Source organism: Alligator sinensis, unplaced genomic scaffold (assembly GCF_000455745.1).
Source record: "Alligator sinensis unplaced genomic scaffold, ASM45574v1 scaffold469_1, whole genome shotgun sequence".
NCBI classification, from domain to species: Eukaryota; Metazoa; Chordata; order Crocodylia; family Alligatoridae; genus Alligator; species Alligator sinensis.
The window spans coordinates 2201068-2222893 of record NW_005841934.1 but is presented as its reverse complement, the minus strand read 5'-3'; the positions used below and the strand labels follow the sequence as shown (position 1 = coordinate 2222893).

Here is a 21826-nt window from a genome sequence, read left to right as displayed (position 1 = left end):
AAGAGTCCAGTGTAGAGCAACAAAAATGCATGACTTATGAGGAAAAGTTGAGAGTCTGGGAAAAAAAAAGACTGGGGGTGGGATTTGATAACAGTCTTCAAATACCTGAAGGGTGATTATAGAGAAGCTGGAGATGGGTCTTCTTCAGTGATGTAGTGGACAGGACAAGGAGCAATGGCCTCAAGCTGCAGCAGCAAAAAAAAAAAAAAGGTTGTAGATTAGGAGGAAGTTTCTCACTATGAGGATGGCCAAGCATTGGAACAAGCTACTAGAGAAGTTGTGGAATCTCCATCTCTGCAAACTTTCAAGAGCAGGTTGGACAGACACTTGGCTGAGACAGCTTAGCTGGGGGATGAGCCTGCCTTGTAGAAGGCCAGGCTAGATGATGTCTTGAGGTCCCTTCCAGGCTTAGTTTCCTACTTGTGAGTGTACTGTGAGTACACTGCAACTGCTTTTCTCTTTAATATCAGTCACCACACAACCCAGAGCGTGCTCCTTGTGGGGAAGCTGGGCTCTTCCCTTCTCCACGCTTAAACTTCTCATTTCTGCCCTAGAGTTATCAAGGGAGTGGGAAACAGAAAACAGACCGACTCATCCCTTTGACCAAATTTTCATGTGGAATATAATAATAATTCTGGCCAGTTTCCACCACTCTGATACACAGAAGACTGGACTTTTGATCACCAGGGCTGTGGGTTGCAACTAGCTGTCAACAGAAATGTAGTATTTCTGTACAAACTTAATGACACCTAGCATTTTAACTACTCAAATTATTTTAACTACTTAACTCCATTTAGTAAATCCCTCAGTATGGTATATCTGGTACAATATTTACTCAATATGCACCAAAGCAATATGGATTTAACTGGAGTGCATTTTTTGAAGACAGCTAGTCAGGCTGTAGTGTGTAACTTTAACACTGACTGCAGCTCCTACAAAATGAAAAGTGTGAATATCTCTTACTTGAGTCCCTTCTGATGTTCTATATAAGTTTTTAGGTAATATTGCCTCTGCATTTGTGCTGGTGTTTCACAATACTATTTTATTTAATTCTGATATACTTTTCCATCTGATTGCAAAATATACATGGTGCAAATGACATCATAGTAACATGCCTATTCAATTCCATAATAGACCACACCTGACAAATTTGTTCCTTATGAATCGAAGGTAAATCCTATGGCTGTTTTGTGTTTGCGCTTTTCAGCTAAAATCAAATGTATACTTTTAAACATATAAACTGATTTTGAGAAAATAAGATAATGAAAACACCTACCAAATAGGTTAGTTTTGACCTAAAATTCTAAACAATCTTTCGAAAGGATCAAGATGCAATTCAGACAGGATTTTTCCCCCTCGGGTACTGCCAAGTTGTCCACCGATTTGCAATTATAGATTAATTTAATAGTCATATATGATTCAAATACTTAATGCCAATAGACTATTCAAGGGAAAAAGAGGCTGACTAAATTTCATGTGAACTTTCTTACTCAGGAGTAAAATGGCTGTACACTGCAATAAAGAAAACAGGCATTATTCATGTCTGAATATGGCTAACATCCAAGCTGGATTTTCAGATTATCACGACCAGTATTTGTATAAACACATAGGAGGATGAGTGAATGTAGTACTTGTAATATATCTGTTATTAGGATAGAAGAATTCAACTAAAAGCCTCCATCTCTCATTGTGCAAACCCAGGCCAGGTCCATTGCTTCCCACCACAACTAACGAGAGCAATGTTGCATTCAGTTCCCAATTATAAAGGGTAATATCTTTGCTTGACATTTTAATAAGCATCTTTTCAAGCCATGCAAAGAACTCTCCAACTGTATGGTGGTCAGCTTCTGTCATTTGCTCTCATCTTCTGAGATCCCCAGTAGTAGAAACGACCTCTACCATTCCACCACGGCTGTGAGATTCCACGCACATCCATCTTGCATCTTCCTAATGTATAAATACTCTGCACATCTGATGCTCCTACTGTGATGATTCACTTGTGAAGGATCAGGTCATTCTTTTCCCATAGAATCAAAGACCGGCTCTGAATTTATTACAGGATTTGGGACAGCACTGTCCAGTATGTAACCAGTACACTTAATGGTCACTATCTCTTCTCCCATATGTTATGTCTCAACTTTTAGCCTGGAGCTCTCATCATCCAGTACCTAACATGAAATGTTTTTCCTTTATTCAACCATGCAGTTCTTGGGGGGATGGGGCAGTGTCCCACTGCCTGCCTTTTAGTTTGTGGTCATTGTTAAATCAGATCATTTGACTTTCAATGGCATCTCCTTGAGGAAACATAAGCTCATCCACCCAAAGGCACTGTTTTTTCCTGAGGAGCGACAAATTACTTAAGCACCACCTAGCTTTGAATACTACTATTACCATCATGGTAGAAGGTTTTCATCCAGTCTGATCTATAGTCATCTACACTAGGATTATGCCAAATTAGGGACTGGAGAAATGAAAGACTCCACAGAGTTTCAATGCATTTTGTTATGCATATGGTAGAAATTCATTATTCGCAATGTAAGTAGGAAAAGTACTGCAGATGGAAATGCAAGTATATTTCATCAGTCACAAATAAACGCTTTTAAAATCTTCTGACGCTAATTTGACACAACTGGCCATATAAAGCTTTGACAGAAAGTTGCTCTTATCACTTGCAAGAAAAAATTATATCCAAAAATCCTGTTAACTGAATTTATGACTCCATATATTAGAATAAAACATAACATGGAGAGGGTCCAGAGGAGGGCCACCCGCATGATCCGGGGACAGCAGGGCAGACCCTACAATGAGAGGCGATGGGACCTGAACCTGTTCAGCCTTCACAAGAGAAGGCTGAGGGAGGACCTGGTGACCATCTATAAACTCACTAGGGGGGACCAGAAGGGTTTGGGGGAGACCTTGTTTCTCCCAGCGCCCCCCGGGGATAACAAGGAATAACGGCCACAAGTTGTTGGAGAGTAGGTTTAGATTAGACATCCGCAAGAACTACTTCACAGTCAGGGCGGCTAGGATCTGGAACCAACTTCCAAGGGAAGTGTTGCTGGCTCCTACCCTGGGGGGCTTTAAGAAGCGGCTCAATGCCTACCTGGCTGGGGTCATTTGAGCCCAGTTTTCCTCCTGCCCAGGCAGGGGGTCGGACTTGAAGATCTACAAGGTCCCTTCCCACCCGACTTCTATGATTCTATGAATAGATTATGTAAATTGAAAGACCAATTTGAGGTAGACCTATATTTAAAATGCTATATGTAATTCAGAAAAAGTTAACCAGTTTATTGGTGTAAACAAAGATATTTTGTTAAATGACATTTCCATCAAAGCTTTATAACCAAATTAAAGTGAACACAAAGTGAAGGGTTACATATTTTCTGTGGCTTCTATAACAGCTAATCCAGAAACACTAACTAAAGTGTTATTGTTCATTCCTTATGCCTCTTTCATAAATTAGATAAAACAATGTGACAGTTAGTAGTTGGGAGTCTTATTCTAGTAAGTGATTTCATAGGCATCTCAAAACCTAGCAAAGTTATGACTTTAAGCACTGATAAATCTTAAGTTTTCCTCCACTGTTAAGAAAAAAACTCATTAACTAAAATAAGCAACACAATATCTAAACAATGCAATAGTCAAAAAGTCACAGTGTGAAATGAATCATGCCATGGTTAGAAAAGCAGTCAAAGCAATGGGATATAAAATATAACAGCAACCATACACCTTTCTTCTCCAAAGGCACAAGCCCATACCCTATCCTCAGTATATGGCTGAAACCCTCAAGAGCTTGACATACGAATGATGGTGGGACATGGCACAAAGTGTAGAATTCTCTGTTGCACAATATTTAAATCTCCATAAAAATTCATTCATTTCAAATGCTGAGCGTGTTCACCCCCAGTCAAGAATATAAAAAGGCAGCATCCCTGCCCTTCCCTGAACCATCAGACACATCATGCCAATGCATCTTACAAAGTTAGTAACATGTCATCTTTCTGTTCAGGTACTATAAAGATAATTACAGTCATTCGCTGCTAATGAGCTTTTCTCATTAGCAGAGGGCTTTTCTCCATTTGCAGTGTTTTCACTAACCTTTCGAGTTTATTACAAGAGGCTTACACTTCCATCTCTGAAAGCTGATAGAAATTTCCCTCTTTTAGAATTTCCCCTCACCCTGATACTGGGGTTTTAGGGGGGGGATTCAATTATGTTGATAGCCCAGGGGGAAAAAAAAAAGTCTCTTTCCGCATTTCATTCACATAATAAGAACGTGCAAGCTGTTGTGTGTGACAGATGAGCAACGTGAGCTAAAGCAACTTGTTCCGCTTGTCAGCCTCCAAGAACCAACAGCAATGAGAGACAATTGTGACGGCACGACTGCAGTAGAACTGGGTCAAACATCTGGTCACTCTGAAACGGGATATCAGCTGCTCTTTGTACTTCAGGAATTTGATTCAGTGGCATTCTGAAAACCATTACGTACTATTAGCTTTGTATCTATGTTCAAAATCTAGATCATATCACAACAACATTAGAAGAATCCTCTTGTGAGCCTTAAAGTTGCCATTAAAGTTAGCAGGAATCTCCAGATGACTGTCAGGTGCTGTCACTGGCCCCTAGAGACGTCAGGTACATTGTGCCCATAACAATTTAATGTGTTGTACCATTGGTTCTGAGCCTTTTCTTGAGAGCAATTTTCTCATTTTGAACCATGGGAACTAAATGGATACGGATGATGGCAAAAAGTATTATACAGGTATACAAACTGAAAGAAACGTGATGTACGTAAAACAACAAAAATCCAAATTAATTCCCAGAATTACTCGTTTTTATTTTATGACCACAAAATCATTCTTTTATAGTCCAGTGTTTCATATAGAAATGAGTACTTCCTATTACTTTTTTTTATTACATTACAGTGGAATTACTGATTGCATTATAATAAATGCACAAGAAGGACTGATACATTTTATTTGAAAAATCAACTTTATTCCAATGACATCAATTCACCGTACAGGTGGTATTTCCATTATGCTACTACAGCAAGAGCAAACAATTCTACCCCATAACATTACTGGTTTGCATTTGTTCACCTCCGAGTCATTTTGTACAGGCAGCTGACAATCATGACTTGTAAATTATTTCTCTAACAACGGATGTTAAGATGAAGATGGTTCTGACCCTGCTCTGATATGTGATCATGAAAGCCCTTATTCATTCACATCTAAAATTGCTTTTCTTCAAAATCCACAGTCTTGAACATTATACATTTACTGAAACTGTGTACATAAGTGAACCTCAAGGTTCCTGGCCTATTAAGTTGTACGTGGCCAATGCTCTATGCAGAATGGAATCGAATATGCGTACGTGCAAGGGACGAAGGCAGAGAGAGGACATGTTTTCCCAGCTGTGCACCTTAGCACCATCCAACGCAATATAGCCATGCCCATAGAAGTATCTCAGATTTCACCTCCTTCCTGTACGTTAATTTAAATTAGCCTTCTAGCCAAGCCAATAAGACATCCCCCTAGGTGGGGTGAACACAACTCCATGAATAAACTGTCTTCCCTTAGCTGGAAAAAAGGCCAAATAGTGACACACACAATTCATGGAGCATCATTCTCGTGAGAGCATCTACATAGTGTTTCAGCATGTGCAGAGCAAAAGCTGTTTTCTGCACACGTGCAGAACAGGAGGTGTTTTTCTGCTTGTGCTCCCTAACAGCATCCTACCCTACTATTCAATCTGGAGCAGGCAATATTTTTCAAAACTTGGCCATAAAATTTTCTGTAACACCAATCAAGAAGGTACAAAGAGCCTCTTTAGAGACAACTTCAGGCTGATTGCACTAGCACCAGAAGATTTTAAGATATTATGCAGCCGTAGTTCTCCACGCCAAACTCTGAAAAAATATATTTCATTTGCATATCATGGCATGTCACTTTGCCCCGCAAAAGAGGATATTCTGAGGATCACCATACCTCAACAATATATTGCTGGAAAAAGAAAATGAAAATGGGAGTGCTATCACAACCGTAACTGCCGATGTCACTGCCACCTCTTTCCAAAATTTTTACAAGGACAGTTTAGCACACCACAGACAAAATGAGAAAGCAAAATTCCAGTTTCCAATGGATAGCTATAACAACAATATATTTTAAATAATACAGTATTAAATTTTACCATTCAAACTCTGCATGTTATTCTTTTAAAAAAACATTTGTTTTGTTACTGAATCTCTTATTTGCAAAGTCACTCTCATTCTTACATTTAATCATATAAAGCAGAATTCAGTTTCCACTCAAACATTTCTAACTGCCAACTATGAAGCTACCAACTTACCCAAAAGGCTAAAATCTACTCTGAGAAGGTATTTAATGCAATCTACTTAGCTAAAACTTCCATTTGTCATTGATAATCACAAAGAATGTGCCATTTTAGAAGTAGATTGAAGGATTATTGAATCTCTCTGTAAGTATTTAAAATATTAAAATTAATCTCCGACTCATTGATAGTATCATGAATTCATATCCTAGGTGCATAATCTATATATTGTAGGTTTTGATGCATTTATTCATTTTACTGTTTTGTTTGCATTACACAATTGCCTCTACTGTATACGGTAACAAAAAAAGCCCCACCACTGAGAACAGTCAGCATTTTAAGTGACCAACTCTATGAAAGTTTGGGGTAGCTAAAAACTTGTCCATTATATAATCCTTAAAAGTATAATTGTTGTTTACTTCCTTTGATTTTTAAATATTTCTTTGATCTTATACATTAATATTCATTAGTCTTCTGATGTTGGACTAATGAGAATCTTAAGTGCTCATAAGAAGTCATTTAAACACTACACTATTAAAGATATTTTTCTGATTGATATGTTTATCTTCAATATTATCATCAATTTACTCTATGTCTGAATTCTTCAGTATTTTTGTTAAAACTCTCAAAAATATACTCCATACACAGTGAACAAAGAGACCAACTGAAACGCAACTAAAACTCCATTCTATTTAGCAACATAAACCACCATCAGTGCGTTGTCCAAAGTAGAGAACAGAATAAGTAGGTAACGCATGGGAACAGAATGAGTAATGATTATTTGAAGAGTCTTGTTTACTTCCTCTATGTTACATAACATACATGATTAATGTTTATGGTAACATACCTCAGACGCAAACAAGGGGAAACCTGGTGAATCTGCAAACTTTCTACTTGCAGAATTCACAGGCAACCTTCAGGAAAAAAGGCATTCCTACCTCACCAGAACTGAATACCAGTCCACTGAGATTCAACTGCTATGCAAGCACTCGCCCAATAACTTGTGTTTGCTAGGGCTCATAAAACTGAGGCAGCATCCTTTATTTAAAGACTATTTTCATAATAGCTCACCAGCCATCCACTAATAGATCCAGGATTGCTGTGGCAAAGGACATGTGGACTTTAGGGATAACCAGGTACTGAAGATACACAATCTAACATGTGGAAGCAGTGTTGCCTATCTAATTCTTGGGCTGTTAGGTGACAACTTCACTTAGATTTTTTTTCTCCTTTTTCTTTTCCTATTAAGCTGTAATGAGCCTGGTATATTGAGAAGACATGCTGTTTCCTTTTCATAAAACATGCAGTATTTCGTTCCTGTGTGTACACTCTCATACTGTGCTTATTAAGTGATTCAATGAGTTCTGTTCCACAAGACCGTGACATTTTTCTGGACTCTGTCATTAAATGGGATGTTATACACTACCTTCATCTTCACAAGGGTGAAGGTGTCTGGTGGGAGGCTTGGGCAGGACTGTACTGCACAAAACAGTCACTGTCTCTTTGGTATGTTCATATTAATTTAATTACCAAATACAGAAAGTAGGTCCACTTCTACTCTTGTTAAGAGTTTTGCCACTGATTTCAATGGAAACAGGACTGAGCCTAAAAAAAATGTTGATTTATTGCAGAAGCAATTTAAGGAGTGAAGTTCCATCTTACTACATCTAATGCACATGCAAAGATAATTAAAATATGCATATATTGAAACTCAAAAAAATACTGCTACTTCAGAAGTAAGCTTCTATGAAGGCAGCTTTAGTAATTCTACTTATCTGAATAATTGGAAGGATACTTTGTGGAAATATCATAACTGATTAAAGCAGAAAATGAATTGCGCAAAACCCTAATATGAGTGGTTAATGGCACAAAATTCTCACTACTTTTAGTGGTACCCGAATTTGTCGTACAGTAAGAATAACAATAGATAGTGTTCGAGTAATGGATTTATATTCTGAGCTTTCAATGTCATTTCTACTTCAAGTTTTGAGGTCTCAAAGATAACGTATGTTAAGCTCCTTTCTTCCTTTTTTGTTCTTACAAAATATAAAGCTATACCAATTTGAAACTGTCCAGCAGAACAATCTCCCCAAGGATTCACCATGCTGAAAAATGAATTTACAACATTATAAAGTAACCTTCTGATGAACTCTTCAGTGCAAGATGTGTCAGGAAAATGAGTTATGATATTGAGCAGTACAAATTCAGTCACGAGTGCCAGGATGCACACACGCTGGCATACACATGCATGTGCACGTAAGTTAAAAGACAAGGAGAAATATAAAGATGTCACTGGCCTGACTTTAAAATAACTACTAAACTCCTAACTGGAGAGACCTTGTTAAGCACAAAGTGTCCTCATCATGTCTCAAGAGGTGCTCGCCACCACACAGGATTGGACCCCAGTGACAAAGACCACATGATTGTAAAAAGAAAAGATTTCTGGGATTTTCAAACTTTTCTTTATGAATGCCATTTTTTCTGTTCCTTAATTTCTGAAGTCAGACAATCAAACACAAGTCCAGCTGTACGTTATAGGCCTTAGGGAGAAAGAGGTAAATTTTAACTAATCAATTTTAGAAACCTCCAAGTATTATCATGGTAGCTGTATATATACTAAATACTGTAATGCAAAGAGCTGACATGGTGCAGTCTCCCAGCAAAGTCATTTGAAAATGAGAGCTGAATGACAGGACAAAGCATCCAATTCTAACTAAGCCTGATTATTTGGACCAGGGAATCATAACCCTGCCCCTCTCCTGAGAATGACTGTTTCTTATCTTCTCCCAAAGATCAAGGTATGTTAATACTCTGGTTTTCCCCTAGTAGGTTAGGTGTAAAGCTCTAACTGCTGATTCTGATATTCAGTGCTAAGCGTAAACACATGCCATCATGGTATATCTGACGGAAACATACGGCTGTCCTTACCTACCCCCCTTATAAAACATCACATCAACACGTCACATTAAGTGACGCTGACATAAAACATGCTGATATCACAATATGGTACAATAAGTTATTTATGAAACCTGTGAAAGATGAAGAATGGCATAAGCCTTGTTACACGTTAGAGGCTAACCTACGTAGGGCATGCAAAGAATCTTAAACGTTTTTCATAGTGTAAGCTGTATTTTGTTTCTAAGCATTTTACAGTATTCTACGCCATTTCTAAATTTCATTCAATCCTTTTATCAGATTGCCAAACACAACTGCTTTTGTGTCAACTGGAAGCTTTCCATGGTGGCTACTGGGAACTGAAATATCAACGTCTGCAAAATTTAAGATTTCACATAAAAAATATCCATCTCTTCTTCTTTAGATACAAGGGCAACTTCCCAAACATAATCCCAAAATTACTCAGTATCATCCTCCTGAGCCTGCAGAAAGACAGCGCCAATGCCTCCGCTGCTGTTAATTTTGCCAAGCAGCATTGAGGTAGGTTCTGCGAGACTCCAGACAGTTTTAGTGCTATTAAGAAACCTACCAGATTCGTGTCCGTTACAGGTTACTGTTGATGGATGGAAAAAACTGTGAAGAGCAGCAAGACGCAGGCACTGCAGATATTCATGAGCAATGCAAACACTAACACCGAGATTAAAAAAAAATAGCAGACACGCCTGCTAACTTTAAACTAGCTAGCTTGATTAATAATTATTGGATAGCCACAACATCAGTGTGGATAGACTAGTCAAGCACCCAGCTCCTAAGCAAGGTTTTACGGCTCATCACAAATCCTGCAGAAGCATGGAAATGTTGCCTGCAATACCCAGGCTAGGTAATTTTAAGATAGCTTAGGTATTTCTATGAGCGCTTCAGTCACTCCTGCCACTGCCATGTGGACATATTCTGAATCCATCTCTTGTGAGTGAGTCTAACCCTCCAGTTAAAAAACGTGTTATTTACCAGAGAAAGAGTTGCAGTTCTTTAAAGGAGATTAATATCCTCTTACTCATAAACAGGACACAGAATAATTATCTAATATTGACATTATTGGGGGGGGACGGGGAGAAGAGTCCAAACTTCCTATAAAATGCGTGTTAAAATACTGTCTTTCAGTAAGGCCCTCACTTTCTGCACATTCAGGTAATACAACTCCACATCCTACCTCATTCAGATTTCATCTCCCAATAGACAAAGTCAGCTCAAGGGAAAAGATGTAATGTCAAAACGGTTTTGATCTATAAACAGAGCAAAATCTGCTGATTAGGTTCAGCAACAGATACAATTTTCAAAGTAAATGTAAACTTTACCAAATGTATTAACATTTAAGTAAGAAGCCATTACTGTTGTCTTGAAAATCTCTTCATTTCTCTGACCTGTTTTCATCATTTAAAAAAAAATCAATGCAAATATGATCTCAACCACTCTGTAATGCTAACACAATGTCAATGTAATGGAAAAGGCCTTGGGTGACAGAGTCATTGTTTTTATGACAAAACTACTTAGACACGTTTCAAGTGCAGTTTTTTTCCTCCCCTCCCCAAATCTCCAGAAATATGTATTTAATAGAGGCCCAGTTTCTTACTGATTGTTATTGGTTGTGCAGCTGAAAACTGTAATTAGCCATGCTTCACTGACTCAGACATGAATCCTTTTGTGGTTTTGATTATTATTCCTCCTGAATGTTAATGAACAGGACTATTGGAAATTCTAGGGGTTTCTTTCCTACCTTATTAAGCCACATGTGGCTCAAGCCAGTTAAATATTGTATATCTTCCAAATAAGTTATTTTAGCTGGAAAAAAATGTTACTCATTGATGCTATAAACATAATTTAAAAAGTAAATACACATAATAATGTATATTATATATGTATATCATCAATGCATTTTTAATCTAGAGCAAGTCTCAGACTTTTAATTTTACCTGAGAAATTTCAGAGAAAAACAAACCAGCAAGTGAACACTGGGAATTTATTTTTTATTAGTTTAAGAGTAATTAACAAGGGTTACCAACAATGCAAACCTTTTATTACTTTAAATTCCACAAACTAGCACCTCTCCTGACCTTTAGAGAGCTCAAGATGCATATGTATACAGAATAAACAAAATAATTTCAAAGCAAATTCATTGAGTGCACCTGACCTTTGAAACAGCCCAGATAATTTTAATCAGATTTGTACAGCGTTAATCTGTTTCCGTCTCCACCTAGCCACATATATTTTTAAATATCATAAAGATGAGCATGACAAAAATAACTGCTTAAGGAAAAAAAAAACCATAACATTAAATAAAAAGTTATCTTAATATATTTTTTAGAGTCAGTACAGAAGTCTAAGAGTCCTGGGTCCAGGTGTGAATACAGAATCTCTCTAGGCATCTGGCAGAGATTAGGCAACTGGGCTCCAGAGAAAAGGTGATGACAAGTATACTTCTGTCAGGAGAGTCAAAGAGCAGGCACTGGCCTCGGAGGAAGTTGTTCGCTCTCCCTCTGTGCAATTCAAGAAGAGAAGGGGAAAAAAACCTACCAAAACAAATCTGAATTAGCTACAGAAACAATCACTTTCTATACAGAATATACCTTCAGATTAAGGTGGTGGGAGCAGATGCAGTAAAACAGTTAATTGTGACCTTCAGCAGTCATGAGCAGCCATCTTTTCAGCCAAAGCTCATTTCTGTTTGCACAATGCTTTGAAAGTCAGTCACTGAAGTGTAGAGATCAGCCCAAGACAAAAGCAGTTTGGGCCAACAAGTAAATTCCTCCATATGATTGATATTACTGATATTCGATGACAAGATAGGGAAGGGAAGCAAAGAACGTAAAGTGGCAAGTTTATCTGCAAAGATTCAAAGCAAATGTGTTCCTGCATTACTGAAGATGTAGTCGTGTGACAATAGGATCCTGATTTAGTAGAAATAGCGAGCAAAATGGTGGGCAGGGTAAAATACAAGTAACAAACCACGGGCTTTTTCAAAGCATGCAAGTGCTCAGTGAGTGACTTTAGAGAAGGAAGGTGACTGAAGCTCCAAAGCATCAGTAGGAATTTAAGACAAAGTTGTAATTTTGGTGGTTGCAATTGGATGAAAGCCCTCTTTGGTCACATAGTGCCCTCTAGTTCAAATGACTTAAAGGCTTCACCATTCTAAGCCTGTAAGTTATTTGACCCTACTGTACAAGGAGATTAACGCTCTAGAATAATTTATCCTTGTAAAGTAACCTTGAGGAAAAAACAAAAGCAACGCTTTTAGCTACACAAAGTTGTAAGTACATATTTGTCACAAAATTCAATTTTATATATTGTTTATTTCCTTGTACTAGCAATTTTCACTTGTTTGTGATTTTTATTTTTAGAACAGTAGTTTGCCTTGATTTAAATCCGGATGTAAGATGAAAGATGGCATTTCAAGACACATTCAGCCAATTACATTATAAAATGAGGCTGGATGAAAGCTCTTATTTTCTGAACTGTACTTTTACGTACCCTGTATTTGATCTTAAAACATACAATCTTTCTTCATTCCTGCCTTCAAGATGGTACCAAATAAGACTGCAAAAGAGCATTGCCAAAAACAGAATCAATTGAAGGTACGTAAATGCATGCATGTGTACTCCAATGGCCATTCCTATGAACATCACTAGGAGTTGAGTGCATGTAAGGTAAAATTTAGCCGTGCAATCTACAGAGGGCCTGTCAACTGATACATTTTCTTGACATCAGCTTCAGAACAAAAGCAAGAGACCAGAATGCATGAACTGTTTGAATCTGAATGTAAGTGGCAGGGAAAATGCTTTAAGGTAAATCATACAAGATATAGTAAATGCTTTGGAACAACTAAAAAAGAAGATGGCATGATAGTCTGACTCATTCACGTTTCTCATAAGCCTTTATGCCAGTATCCTGATAAGAATTCCACATTTCATTGGCCAAAGCGTTTACTTCATGCTGTACTGCAGGCAATGCATCTAAATCTACAGCTACACATATACACTTGGAAAAAAAAGCTAAAGACATTCCTTTCAATTCCCCACCTCCCGGACTTCAACTCCTCCATATTTCTACTGCAGCCTAGGGCAATCCTTCCACCTTGACCCTTCCACCAGTCAAACTCCTCCATTTTTATTTCCTCAATTTGTGTCCACAACTTTCACACATCTCGATTTTGGAACTAAAGGAAACATTAATCTTTTAGTGATGACTAACTTCTGCAAAAACCAGCAAGGGTTACTGGTGAATAACCACAGCAATTCCAGCTCATTAATAATGGTGTCTAGTATAACAGACTGGAACTAAACTCCAACCTGATGACACGGACTACCAGCATTTGGTCATCAGTTGATACCTTTCATTTCCAAAAGGCAGAAAAATTAGTGGTAGTAACATTTACTATTTGTATTACAGGACTGTCTAGAGCGCAGGGGAAGAAGAAAGAGCAAACAAGTCATTTCTGGATTTGAAATCTGTGGACCCAAGCCCCCTGTTCATCTGCTGTTGCTTTGTTCCCCAACATGCTTATAACACTTTGCAACTCTACAGTAACTTGTACAAGCAAATCTCATGCTGTAGGGCATCAGTCAGTCACCTGCGGGGTCAGGAAGAAGTTTCTTCCCCACTGTATAAACCCGCTTCTGTGCATTTCCTCATCACCACCACCTTCTTCTGTAGTATGAGAGTTAGGCCACGGCTAGAGATAAGATATAGAGCATGGCTGTCCAGTACTAAGACATGGTACTGAGAAGTCTCTCAAGTGCCTGGCTGGTGTGCCTCATACATAAGATTTCATCTAATCCAAGTCAGGTTGGCAGGGACCCTTAGGGATGCTGGAATCATCTGTTCATACCTTAAAAATTCAGTGCTTTAGACACTGATTGCTCCTTTCTCTCTGGTTCTCTGTCTATGGCATGCATTTCATGACTTTGGAATACTGTGCAACTAAAAGCTCCTGAGGTTATCACAGAAAACTTTAGAAATACAGTGAGAGTCTGAGACAGAGAGAAAAACCAAATGATCTAGTGGTTCTTTCTGGCCCTGATTTCTATGGACCTATGAATAATTTTGGTGCTAGGAAGGATGACCCTAGTTCAAAAATCTCAAATCAGATCCTCTCCAAAAAATGAGGTTTTAAAATTACACACACAGAAGCGGGTTTTGTTCTCTCTTCGAACATTTCAATATGTAAAGGGAACTCTCCCAGTTTCAAATCATCATCTTGCCAGAAAGAAAATTCAATATTAATGCACATGAAATCATGGCAGGCTACATGTGGTGGGGACTCTCGTGTGGTGGTGACTCTGCCTAGATCCCATTTGAACCTATCATATGGGATAAATCATTCCCCTACTTTCTTCCCTATCCTTCCTGTCCCTCACAATGCATCCTCTGTACAATTTATTCTCTACCCTCCCAATATTATGTCCTTCCACCTCCTCTACATGCCTTCTAAGCTCCCTGGAAGCAGAGTGGCCATTTTCAGGGGGAGCAGTCTTAACAGATTCAGCCCAGACCTGCTTTATTTGAACTGGCTTAAGGAGAAAAAACAATGCAACCTGAAGGCATAGACATAGCTGTTTCTAAAGGGTCTGGTAGCTGAATGAAGGCCTGACCCTGTAAACTACAAAACACCTTCTATTTGGACCTAAGCACTCAGAACTTTTATAAGCTTCAATAAGAGTAAGAGGTTATTATCATTATCCTTCAGGAATTGGAGTTAATTAAGATATGCCCATATGGAGGAAAATGTGTTTTGGTGTGCTCTGAACTTAAGTTGGCCAGTGTGAATTAGTTAACTTGAGTGAAAACAGCAGTGAGGGCAAGGTAAATTGGATTTTAACTGGAGTTGAGGAGCTTGCCTTTAAATATATAAGGGAGCCTGGAGCTGAACTGAGACTGCTAACCTAATTTAATATACAAGTTACTTTGTCTTCACGGGTATTTTAACCCAAGTTAACAACGTATCATTTTTCTGTAGCATAGACATAGCCTAAGTGCGCATCTTGTGCTTTTCTAAATATAGTCTTGACGTTTGCAAGTCAGTGGCTAACAAGGCTGTAAATATCAATTTAAGATTTACTGCAATTTAATCATCAGTTTACATGATTTCTGAATGTATGTTATCACATTTGAATATATCAACATGAAGTTGAAGCTCCTGCTCTTATTTAAGTTAGAACTTTTTCTCCCATTATGTATTTTTGCATTACAAGCCTGCTGGTACCACTGGTTACTAATTTGGCTTTTTAAAAATATGATCCAAGGCTATTAAATGCTTAGCATATTCCAGGAAAAATTAGTTCAGTCATCCATATCATTAAAGAAAAAAAGAATGTTTCTATAAAAAAAGATGTCTCAGGTAATTTAAAAAATGAGCGACAGTACTGTGTTGAATGAAGACCAAGTTCAGTCAATAGCAGTTCCTTCTGTCAAGATTTGCTTGCTTCAATATGATCTATCAGTCAATTAAGACTGAAGCGATCCAGGCTTGCCTAGTTAGTAGTCAAAATTGCTTTTTCCTTTTTTTAAATATCCTGTAATTCTGACAAGTCAGGACTGGCAATTAAACATATTTCACCAGCTTTTACCAGGTAACAACATTAATCTGCAAGAGGAGTGACATGAAAGAGTACAATGTTAACTATCTCGTCCGCAAAAATTATTTACACACACACATATTTAGGTATGCCACTTTAACCTTATTGTAATTCTTATAATCTGTCATTTAAAGAACGTTTTGAATAAGATGTTTCTGGGTTTTTTTATTGGAACACTATATAGTTCTAAAAAAATTAACCACTAGTGACAGTTTTTTAAAGACACTAATGCGGCAGTTAAGACAGAGTAAGCTCTGACAGTGCACAGGGGCCCGGAGCTTGAAAAGTTCACCAATCAAAGCTACTCCAAGTTTTGAAGTTCCTTAGTATAAAATGCGCATTGCAGTAAATGTAAAAATACATTCACTAAGTAGGGAAACGTTTTCACTACATTTGTGGCATCTATACATCTACTGAGAGAAGACATGAGAGAACAGGGATGCTCAACACATTAGAGATTTGTGTCTGCTTATGTATTACAGGTGTAAGGACGAACACTGGCCAGCAACAGCTACTAAACTCATAGAGCTGTTGAGTTTCAAAGCTGAGTTTAAAAGCTATGAATGGGCAGGAAATTATAGCATGGCTGCCCTTTGCAGAAGGGGAAAGGATTCATATGTGGGTAACCATAATTTTGACTTTAGTTAGATCCCTGCTGTTACTATTATGAGATTACTTTGAAACCTCTGCCACAAGCAGAGCTTTTCTAGCTGCTATCAGTGATGCCATACTGATTTTCTCTCTCACCACCACCCATTTCACTAACAAATATATCTTCCCCTCCTTTTCTTAGTTTATATTAAATAAAAATATAATGACCACTTGACAATAAAAATCTAAATAGGAAAAACAATAGAGTAATTTAAGTTCCTTCCAAGCCATGCCATAAATTTTCCTCTGCTTTTTCCCAGTCTGTTACATTCCCACTTCTTTTATATAGAAGCAGAATCTTTGTCATTCTAAAAATGTCAGATGTTGTGACATTTTGCACCAAATGAAGAATACCTGATACTTATTTATCAACTGATAAATTCCTTTGTGAGTATATATGGCACAGCCTATTAATGATAAACATTAATAAATATATACAGGATTAAGCTACTTCCTTTTTAATGTAGCAAGTCTTATTTGTTTCAATATGGAATATTCCATGACAATATCTTAGCAAGACAGTTAAAAGCCACTAAATACATTTTGCTCGTCTTTTAAAATATGTGGTCTAGATATATATGCAGCTTTCTTATTACATGGTCAAACATCTCATGGACTTGGTCAAGATCTCACGAGAGTGAAATAACTATCCGTAAAACATATTTATCAAGTTGCTATATTTGCTCACTGGTAACTGGAATATGTTACGTCTCCTGCATCCTAAAAGGGGAAAAATGCAATATTTTGAACCCTCAGGGAATTTAAAATCTTGACAGTTAAAGGGACGTGAAAGCCAAAATACAGAAAATATTTTAACGTAATCTGCATGAGTAACAGAAGCTATGGACAAGCTTACCTGGTAAGTGCTTTAAAGAGGAGGGAAGGTTGCTGCTCAAGTTACAATATAACCATAATCATAGAATGATGCAAGTTAGCTATGTCACCTTAACTTTAACCCTGGAAGTAATAAGGTTAAAGCTGCAGGGTTTTTGCTACACTTGCATCACTACAGGATCACACAACTGTAACATCCATTATAACAGCTTATATCAGTATCTTTTGAGATCTGTCTGTCTGGACCTAGAGCTAAAGCCCCCCAGTGGCCGATTCGCAGAAAACATAAAGGTACATTCTGCTGCTGCCAGTTAAAGCAGTTCTCCTCTTGCTCAAATGACAGAGGCCGGTTACCTCCCAGGCCGAGCGTGGCTGTGCGCCCAGGCGAGTGTGGCTGTTCGGTATGTGGCACTGCAGACCCGTCCGTGGCGCCACACACTGCACATTCAGGCATTCCCCGTGCCGCTACCGGGGGGGGGGGCTTGTCCCTGGGTGCATAGAAAAAAAGCAGGGCAGCACACATGATGGCAGCTCACACTGCCCAAAACTGGAGCCTGGCTGGCCAGAGTCACACACTGGCTGCTGGCCAGACTCTCAGCTGCAGAAGCACCATGGCTGTAGCTCTGAGGCCCCTAGGACTCCAGGTAATGCACAGCAGCCGGCCTCAGCCTCCCCTACCCCACCCAGAGTAACCTGCCACATGCCAGAGTGTACATGGCATAGGCATTCCCCGGGGACAAGTAGCAGCAGCACAAGGTCTGCCGCTGCTACTTATCCCTGGGGAACCAAAAGTCCATGCTTGTCTGAACATGGTCAAAGGATGCATGTAACTTGTGACCGTATGCAATGACTTAAGGACATGAATTTGTGATCAATCTGTTCTGGTCGCTCTCTTCTCAAAGTATCTGCTCTTTGTATGGACACTTGGGCATGTTTGACTTGTTCTTTGTAACACTTTGGTAACATTTAGCATAGCATTTGCTGTCACGCAAGTAGTGAACCAGGCAGCCTATAATTTCTGATTCATTACATAGATATGCTAAAGGCTTGCACCTAGCTTACTATAATTAGCCGTTTAGCAGGTAACCCTAATCAAAGGATTGAGTGACAACAAATAAAAGTCAGTGAACTAATACAAAGCACAAAAAAAACCCGCTAGTAAGAGTTCTAGCCACTTGGGGAGGTGGGTGTAACTGCCAGTCACAAATGCCAATCACAATACTGTAATAGCGACTAAGCTATGTAATGATTAATCTATGACAAGTGGGCCATAGAATGCTAAATAAAACAGAGGGAATATGTTCCCAAAGTAAGTATGTATAAATCAAAGGGGAGTCAACATAACAAAAATAAGCAATGATTCCTCATAGTGCCAATGAGGAGAGAAAATATGAGGATGTCTAATAAACAGACTACATTCAACTGGTAATGAGAGATGCTTCTTTCTACTAAGTATCTCATTGCAGGTTATCTTGGTGATATGAATACTTTCAGGTTACACAGTATGCTTATAGGCATCTGAGGTTGTAAAAATGTTCCTGCGAAGGCCCTTACAATTTTAAAAGAACCCTAATATTTCTATGTTAGGGAAAAATTTGGAAAACAATCATCTTCAGGGTAATTGAAAAGTACATTTCAGTAGGCTACACAGAATCAAAACCTTTTTCCATTTAGGTATTCTCTCTTGTTCCTGTTATTTATTTCAAATGTAGAGGAAGTTTATCCAGGTTCCAAGGTAAATATATACTAAAGGAAGTTTCAAGGTAAATGTATACAAAAAGTAGAACCTTATCAAAATAAGCTCTTCATCAATTCTCCTACCTATAGAGAGAGAAACGGGGAAGTACTAAAATGCTCTCTTAAGTACTGAGTTAATAGAGAACATGCAATCAGATTTCATGTACCACTGGTATCTATACATCCAATCAGGCTATCTGAAAATTCAATCAATATTAAATACGTTCCAAGTTTTAAATCTAACAGCTGCCATCCTGTTATCTCCTAACTGCTAGGAGATAACACTGATTTTCATTATAAAGCCACCAACTCATTTTTAACCTACTGTCTGTCTCCTAACGTATGGCTTAATTATTTCACATGTGACAGTTTTTATGGTGATTTTTACTTGAACATGCCTACACAAGTGCACGCAACCATTGCAGGCTTTAAACCAGAAGAATCCTATGTATTGATTGTTATGCAATGCAGACTGCACCTTATTGGCTTGAGATCTACTCCCTTACCCTCCAACTTAAGTTTTCACTACCTTTTCCACTGATTAAATAACAGTCACCTAGTGTCCATACAGTAAGTAGAACATATTTTCCATGTGGCATTTCCACTTCAGCAGAAAAACTAATTGAAAATATTTCTGAATCTCAAGTTTATTAGACTTGTAGATTTTTTTCTTAAAACAAAACCAGAATTATTTTAAAACCAAATTTGACCTGAATATGTCTGTATAATGAAGAATATTCTGCCATTCTGAAATGGTGTTCATTACAGCCATAAAATTCTTAAATATTTAATAATGAAACATACAGTAGAGAGAGACTTAAAGCCTGAAATCATTAGGAGATGTCCCAGAACAAGAAATAAAAAGAAACATACGTTTCTCTGTAACTGTGATTTCCAATTCCCCTTAGATACGGATCTAAAATCTGTCAGCTTAGTTGTTTTGCTACTGTATATTAACTAGGTATGCAATTAAATCAGTTGTTTTGACTCACAGGATACCAAACAACTTGGTAAAGTATCTAAAAATAATGAATTTGAATTCTAGATACCATGTGGGTTAATAAGAATCAGGTGGCAAAGCAGAAGCAACATGTGGTTGGAAGAGTAAGTAAAAGCAGCAAGTCCAGCCACAACAGGAATATCAGCGAGCATTGCAAAGCTGCTGCTCATATATTATTACTTTTAAAATATTTTTTCTAAACTAGAAATACAGCTGGGATAATTCACAGATCAGTTACACTTTAGGGAACCATTATATCATTTGTTTATGTAAAATATCAACTTCCAATTACACTGCAAACTAAAACCAAATTAAGACCTGACATTGTATCTAACTTTTAAAATCGCTTTACTGTGTCTCAGTTTGTTTACAACCAAGTAAAATAATTTATTTTATATGAATTTAGGCCTTAAACTAACAAACAGTTAAATGCATACTTAGATCTCACCACATCTAGTCTGTTAACTGAATGAAAAAAATAATAACCACAGAGTTAATCTGGTTTAAATAATCTGCTCATTTAGGACTTTAAATTAAGTATTTCAAAAAGGCAAATTTGAAAACTAAGTGGAACTGACATATCCACAGTGTTGTACCAAGTCCCTAGATCAGACTCAGTCCAATAGGTTATTAGGCCCGGAACACTTTCTAAGGCTAGTGTATATTGGCCACTTAAATTTTAAATATACAGTATTAAAATACTGTGACCTCTGTACTAATATTAAAACTATTTATGAAAATAAGACCATGTGAAAGAAGAATCAGCGTATTCTCTGAACTACTGACATAGCCTCAGTATTAAGTCGATGAGGCTACAGGCAGCAGTGCTGTGTAACCATCATTAAATGAATCGGTAGTTTCAGATACTGACAGAAGCATAAAGGTGATAATCTACCTACTCACTGAGTTGGCTTCATAGCACCTCAAAGTCAGAGAACCTGAGACTATTTGAAACCCTAAAAAAAAAAGATCGCATTTCTCAATGAGATTGCCAATAGGAGAGAAAACAGAACTAAAACAAAGATATGCCTGCAGCCTTTGTAACTACATAATGTGTTCCTGTTTTCCCTCTTCGATTCAGATTCTGTTCTTCCATCACCTATTGTCATTTTTTTCTTGTTTTGTTTTTTTTTAAGTTAACAGTAAAAAATTAATTAAATAATCATGCAACTTCCAGAAAGACACAGCCTTAAAAATGTTATAATTTTGCCAGCTACAACACCAATAGTAAATGATGATTCAGAAATAAGGGCTTGTTTTTGTAGGCACAAGAGCATGGCTTATTTGTTGTTTCCCTAACAGTGTCACTTCTGTTACAGAGTACAAACTGAAATATAATCCTGGTCCCCTAGAAGATACTTTGTAGGCAGCAAATTTATCTTATAGCCTATGAAAATCAGACACTAGCCATCAGAATTTAATGAACTGTCCAAGTATGATCTATCTGACATCCACCTTCTACTTGTCTATATACTGTCAACAGAAATATGAACTTTCCTATAAAGAAGTAATGGTTCTTTCCACGGTCCTTCCATGGGAAAACAGAACATTAAAGCTACCAGGCTGCTTCTATGTGAGACAGTCTAAATAAACATGTTTTTCCAGGACACCAACAATTCGATGCTTGGAAAATACAATATTGCCTAACCAATTCTGCCAGAACAACTGCCATTTTTATGAAAGAAACTGGTGTTTTTGTTCTGTAGTGCAGTACCTCATATAAATTTATACATTGCTCATGGTAATTTTC

The 21826-nt window shown here is 37.7% G+C and overlaps 1 protein-coding gene across 8 annotated transcripts in view; it reads right to left on the bottom strand.

Moving 5' to 3' along the window:
- The window catches only part of FHIT (fragile histidine triad), a 763307-nt gene that overhangs the window by 730210 nt on the left and 11271 nt on the right, over nucleotides 1-21826 (bottom strand). For 4 of the 8 annotated variants that reach the window (XM_025198990.1, XM_014517979.2, XM_014517977.2 and 1 more), the window contains exon 3: nucleotides 106-185. The exons of 3 other annotated variants lie outside the window; for them this stretch is intronic. The gene's annotated coding sequence lies outside the window, so the exon portion shown is untranslated. Of the gene's footprint in view, nucleotides 1-105; nucleotides 186-4903; nucleotides 11793-21826 lie in introns of those variants that run through there. One more of the 8 variants, XR_001357699.2, reaches the window with a different exon arrangement.